This window comes from Carlito syrichta, unplaced genomic scaffold (assembly GCF_000164805.1).
Source record: "Carlito syrichta isolate Samal-C Ts95f unplaced genomic scaffold, Tarsius_syrichta-2.0.1 Scaffold316421, whole genome shotgun sequence".
NCBI lineage: Eukaryota > Metazoa > Chordata > Mammalia > Primates > Tarsiidae > Carlito > Carlito syrichta.
The window spans coordinates 200,903-206,281 of NW_007260517.1; the positions used below are offsets into that span (position 1 = coordinate 200,903).

Consider the following 5,379-nt stretch of genomic DNA (forward strand, 5'->3'; position numbering starts at 1 on the left):
AAAAAAAAAACAGTGAGAAACATTGAGGGTTTAAGGAGAGGGGGCAGGAAGTAAGACAATCAAGTAACAGAAGGAACTAGGGAAGATACCCAAAGAGCAGGAAGAAGCCCAGAGCCTGCCTAGGCTGGCACTCAGGAGTGGAAAGAGGTCCAGTTCATTATCACATGTGCCCTGTCAGCCGCCCTGGTGTCAAAGTGGAGAAAAAGGAGAGCTGGATTTAAGCAGGTTGAGTTTTACCAGGCAAGTACAATGGAGACTGGGACCAAAAGGAAGCCAAGTGCATGGAAGAGAATGGCTGTGGTGATGGACCGTGAAACCCAGTAGTTAGGAGAAGAGTGAGGGCATGAGGGAGGAGACAGAGTGAACAGGAGACAGGAGCACCATATAGGAGATTCCGAGGTTGTCAGGGAATTGATGAAGTCCCGGTCCTAAAGGCAGTGAAGGAGAAATGGGAGGTGGGAGCTGGAGAATGGGGTGCTTGAAACCAAGGTTGGGGGTGGTGTACTTTGGGGCTACTGGTATTGATTGGTGCAGAGCATGACTGACCGTGGGAAGGAAGGGCTGAGGGACAGTGGGGAACAAGGTCACATGAGGTGAGGTCAGAACATGGAGCCAAGGCGCTGGAAGAAATAGCCACATGAACATTGAAACTGCTGAGAAATAGTGTTGGAGAACGGGCATGTCGTTAGAAAAAATGGCTGTAAGCCAGTGACTAAAATCACCAAGGAATTTGGGGAGCGACCCAGGTGTTGGTAGGCAACCACAGTAGGAGGACAGGGGGGTGATACAGTGGTGGCATTCACTTCAGAGCTAGATGGTGTTTGTTTGTTTGTTTGTTTGCTTATTTGTTTGTTTGTTGCTGCTGGTGGTGGTGTTTGAGAAAGAGAAAAGAGAACAAAAATAACATGGAATATAAAAAAGACCTGGACAAGCACTGTCCAACAGAAATATAATGTGAAAAACATGTGTACTTGAAGTTCTTTTGCCAGTCACATTAAAGAAAGCGAAGAGAAACCACTGAAAATCATTTTAATTATGTATTTTATTTAGCCTAATGCATTCTAAATACCATTTTAATATGCAATCGCTATGTTTAAAAATGGATGAGATATTTCATGTTCTTTTCTTCATATTAAGTCTGGGATAAGGCCCTCGAATCTGAATTTTCATAGCCCAGGGGATTCCAATACAGGTGGGCCGTGGTCACAATTTGAAAATTGCTACCATTTGCACTAGGATGCCACGAAAATTTTCTGTGGACTGGGACGTACCCTTGAACTGTTTTAGAAAGGTCACACCCTGTTGATGGTCGAAAGGCTGAATGAAGGAGCAAGGGGTAGAGCAAGGAAGACAGCAGAGACTGGTGAAATAGCCCTGGGGAGAAAGAACTGGGATGGTGGCTGAACAGATTCCACAGACATTTCAGAGAAGACTGGTTGGGCCTCAGCGACTATGGGGAGAAGGACAGGGAGGAGTCAGCAGATGGAGATTTCCATGTGAGGAGGCCTTGGAGATCAACTGCTAGTGACAGAGATCAGGATCAGGAGGAAGGGCGGTTGTGAGATTGAGTGAACAATGAGCTTGGCTTGTGGTGCTCTGAGAATGATGCATCTCAAGGGTCTAGGTATGCACACTGGTGTATTCCCTATTTGCAAGGGTTTAAATTTTTTTTTTTTGAGTCGGAATCTCACTCTGTCATCCAGGCTGGAGTGCAGTGGCATGTTCACAGCCACCACAGCCTTGACCTGCTGGGTTCAGGCAATCCTTCCACCTCAGTCTTCCAAGTAGCTGAGACTACAGGTGCATGCCACCACACCCAGCTAATTTTTTGATTTGTTGTAGAGATGAGGTCTCTCCAAGTTGCTGGTCTCAAATCCCTGGGCTCAGGCAATCCTCTCACCTCAGCCTCCCAAAGTGCTGGGATTACAGGCTTGAGCCACTGCGTTTGGCCTTCTAAATCTTTTAATAAGCAGAATTTCATAAAACAAAGTGTGATAAACATGCACATGAAATGTTTACATTATCCATTACTGTGCATATGCCTGGTTGCAAATTTCAAAAGCAGAATGGTCTAAGGCCACATGCTCCATTTCCATTCCTGTATCTCTGGCCTGGACTCTTGGGATGAATCCCCTGTTATCCTTGTTCTGTGTACCAATTCATCCTTCCCAGCCTCTCATACCACCATCCCTTCCTTTTCTAATATTCCTTCCTCTCGCTCTGATGTCATTCATTAATTGTCTCTGTAGCCATGACATTCTCCCTTAGAGCAGAGTTGAAATTATATCTTCAGGCTGGGCGCAGTGGCTCATGCCTATAATCCCAGCACTTTGGCAAACTGAGGTGAGAAGATTGCCTGAGCCTATGGGTTGGAGACCAGCCTGGGCAACTTGGTGAGACCTCATCTCTACAATAAATAAAAAAATTAGCCGGGTGCAGTGGTGCGTGCCTGCAGTTCCAGCTACTTGGAAGGTTGAGATGGAAGGATCACCTGAGCCCAGTAGGTCAAGGCTGCGGTGGCCATGAGCATGTCACTGCACTCCCACCTGGGTGACAGAGTGAAACTCCAACTAAAAAAAAAAAGAAAGAAAGAAAAGAAACTGTATCTTCTCCACTATTATGGACTGAATTGTGTCCGCTTCAAAAATTCGTATGTTGAAACCCTAATTCTCAACGAGACTATATTTGGCAACAGGGCCTTTGGGGAGGTAATTAAGGTTAAATGAAACCCTAGGGAGAAGTCCATAGAACTCCTGTCACTATAAGAGGAAGAGACATAAGACATCTCTCTCCGTGGGCACACAGAGGAAAGGCCAAGTGTGGACACAGGGAGACGGCAGCTATCTGCAAACCAGCAAGAGAGCCCTCACCAGACCATCCTGATGGCCCCTTAATCTTGGGTTTCTGGCGTCCAGAACTGTGAGAAAACAGATTTCTGTTGTGTAAGCCACCCAGGGTATGGTATTTTGTTGTGGCAGCCAGAACAGACTGTTATACCCCCAAACTGCAAACTCCTTGGGAACAGGACTTTATCTTATCCATGTCTGAATCTCCAGCACTTGCACACAGTAGGCATTCAGTAAATACTCATTGAGTTGTTTTCAGAAATAAAGCCCATCATAACAGTTCTGAGAATATACTCTACTTCCCCAGGAGGGAAAACCACTACTTTAAGCACAGGGCGTCACAGTTAATAGAAACGGTTCTCACATACCATATGTCTCTGGATTTTGACCACGATGCTATTGGAATGCAAATTTTAAAATCTCATTAAAACTAATTCTCAGCCGGGCATGATGGCTCAAGCCTGCAATCCTAGCACTTTGGGAGGTTGAGGCGAAAGGATTGTCTGAGCCCAGAGGTTGGAGACCAGCCTGGGCAACTTGGCGAGACCTTGTCTCTACAATAAATCAAAAAATGATCTGACTGAAGTAGCACACACCTGTATTTCCAGCTACTTGCAAGGCTGAGGCAGAAGGATCGCCTGAGCCCAGCAGGTGGAGGCTACGGTGGCTGTGAGCGTGTCACTGCATTCCAGCCTAGATGACAGAGAGAGACCCCACCTCAAAAAAAACAAAACACACAGAAAACCTAATTATCTTCAAAAATGAACCATAGCCCTCCAAGCACTGTTTGCTTACAGAGGGGCTTTATATCTATGAACACATTGCTGAAAATCATATTCCCAGTCTTACTTGACCAAACTGAATTTCAGTCTTGCAAGTGAGATAGCAGATAGCGAGAAGGGCCTTGACTGCAGCTGGTCCTGCGTACTCATCACCCCAACCCTTTCCTCCCCTAGCTCTGTGGTCATGTTATGTATTCTTCGTCTCTGTTGGTGGATGACTGACTGGGATATTTACGGTTGGGAAGGGTGAAGAGAGTAGATGGATAATTGCCACTAGCTGATAGACCAGTCTAGCTCAGAACAATTTCGTGTTGTCTTCGTGAGCCTTCCCCAACAGCAGAATGAAGACCACATCACTGAGTTCCCGTAAAGTCATGGACTCGAGGGAGGCACTTGAGCTACTCGAGGCAGGGTGAATCACAGGGTAACCTCTCTCCTGGTCTGCCCACTTCCAGGACTAGAGGTTCTCTGTGCAGACATCCCAGTCATTTTCCTCACACAGCACCTGTGTTTGCAGTGATGCATATTTACCTGGTACAGGCAGCCTGGCAGGAAGGGAAAGCTCATCCTGACGGCCCCCTGCGGCCCCTGGAGTGGTCAGTCACACAGCGGCAGAAACTTAGTTGGGAACAGAGAACCAAGAGAACGAAGAGGTGATGGCAGTGTTACTGATCTGCATGCCAGGCCGCATCACAGAGCATCTTCCCTCTGCTCCTCTTCCTCATGAAAGAAATTTCTAGGGAAAAAGAAATAAGTCAGAGTATGCGAATACAGTGGCGTAGGGCTGTAGAGACCCAGGCATCTTTCTTTCCTTCCTTCCTAGCTTTAGAGCCTTGCGATCAGCTGGGGAGCCTGATAAGGAAACGCCATTGTCACCATTTTATGGGGGGGGGGCCCAAGGATTAATGACCAAGTCAGGCTTGGAGCCACTGTGTTGTACCACCCTCAAAGGGCTCCACCGTCCCCATTTGCTACACTGTGTCCCAGGGCTGCAGTGCCTGAGTGGTTCCTAATCTCAGAATAGGACTGGGCAGAAATCCAGGTCAAATACTAACCAAAAACCGAGCCAGTCTCCCACTCAAAGAAAAAAGAAGTCTGGAACCACTGTTCTACCAAACCCCTTCATTCTATAGGTCAACAATTGGGAACTGGAGAGACAAAGACAGGCAACCTTTACAATTAGTTTGAGAGTCCCTGTAGCCCCGTGCCCCTGATCTCACCCCCAAGCTCTCTCCAAGGCTCTCTGGGGCCTAACCCTATTTTTAAGACCTTACTTTTTATAGCCTTTCTGTGCTTAAGTTTTCCAATCTAGTTGGCCTCTAATTTTTCCTATTTAAGGAATTGAAACCATCGTATTTTCTGATGTTACAGGGGATGTTTTTTTCTTTAAGACTTGTTGAATTTCTACTTGTGATGTTGTTACTGTGTCCTCTCTACATGTGAAGTTCATTGCCAGGGGAAGTAAACTGCAGGGACTAACCAAACCACTCCTGCTGTCCAAAAGGGCCCTGCTACTGAATAAATATCCACCTCAGCAGGGCTTATTTTATAGTCTTTTTCATCTTAACACAAAATGGGGTGTTTTTACATTTTTATTGCCTTTTTTTCTAATTGCAAAACAATATATGTTTACTGAACAAAATTTGGGAAACTTACATACAAAACCTCACACAAAATTAATTTGATTTAAAATTTGCGATCATCTGTTAGTATTTATTCAATATCTCACCCTTTTTTTTTTTTTTTTTTTT

General features: G+C 45.7%; 1 protein-coding gene across 1 annotated transcript in view; it reads right to left on the reverse strand.

The window, feature by feature from the left end:
• The window catches only part of MAS1 (MAS1 proto-oncogene, G protein-coupled receptor), a 20,208-nt gene that overhangs the window by 8,730 nt on the left and 6,099 nt on the right, over positions 1–5,379 (reverse strand). The window contains exon 2 of the mRNA XM_008074373.1: positions 4,160–4,364. The gene's annotated coding sequence lies outside the window, so the exon portion shown is untranslated. The remainder of the gene's footprint in view (positions 1–4,159; positions 4,365–5,379) is intronic.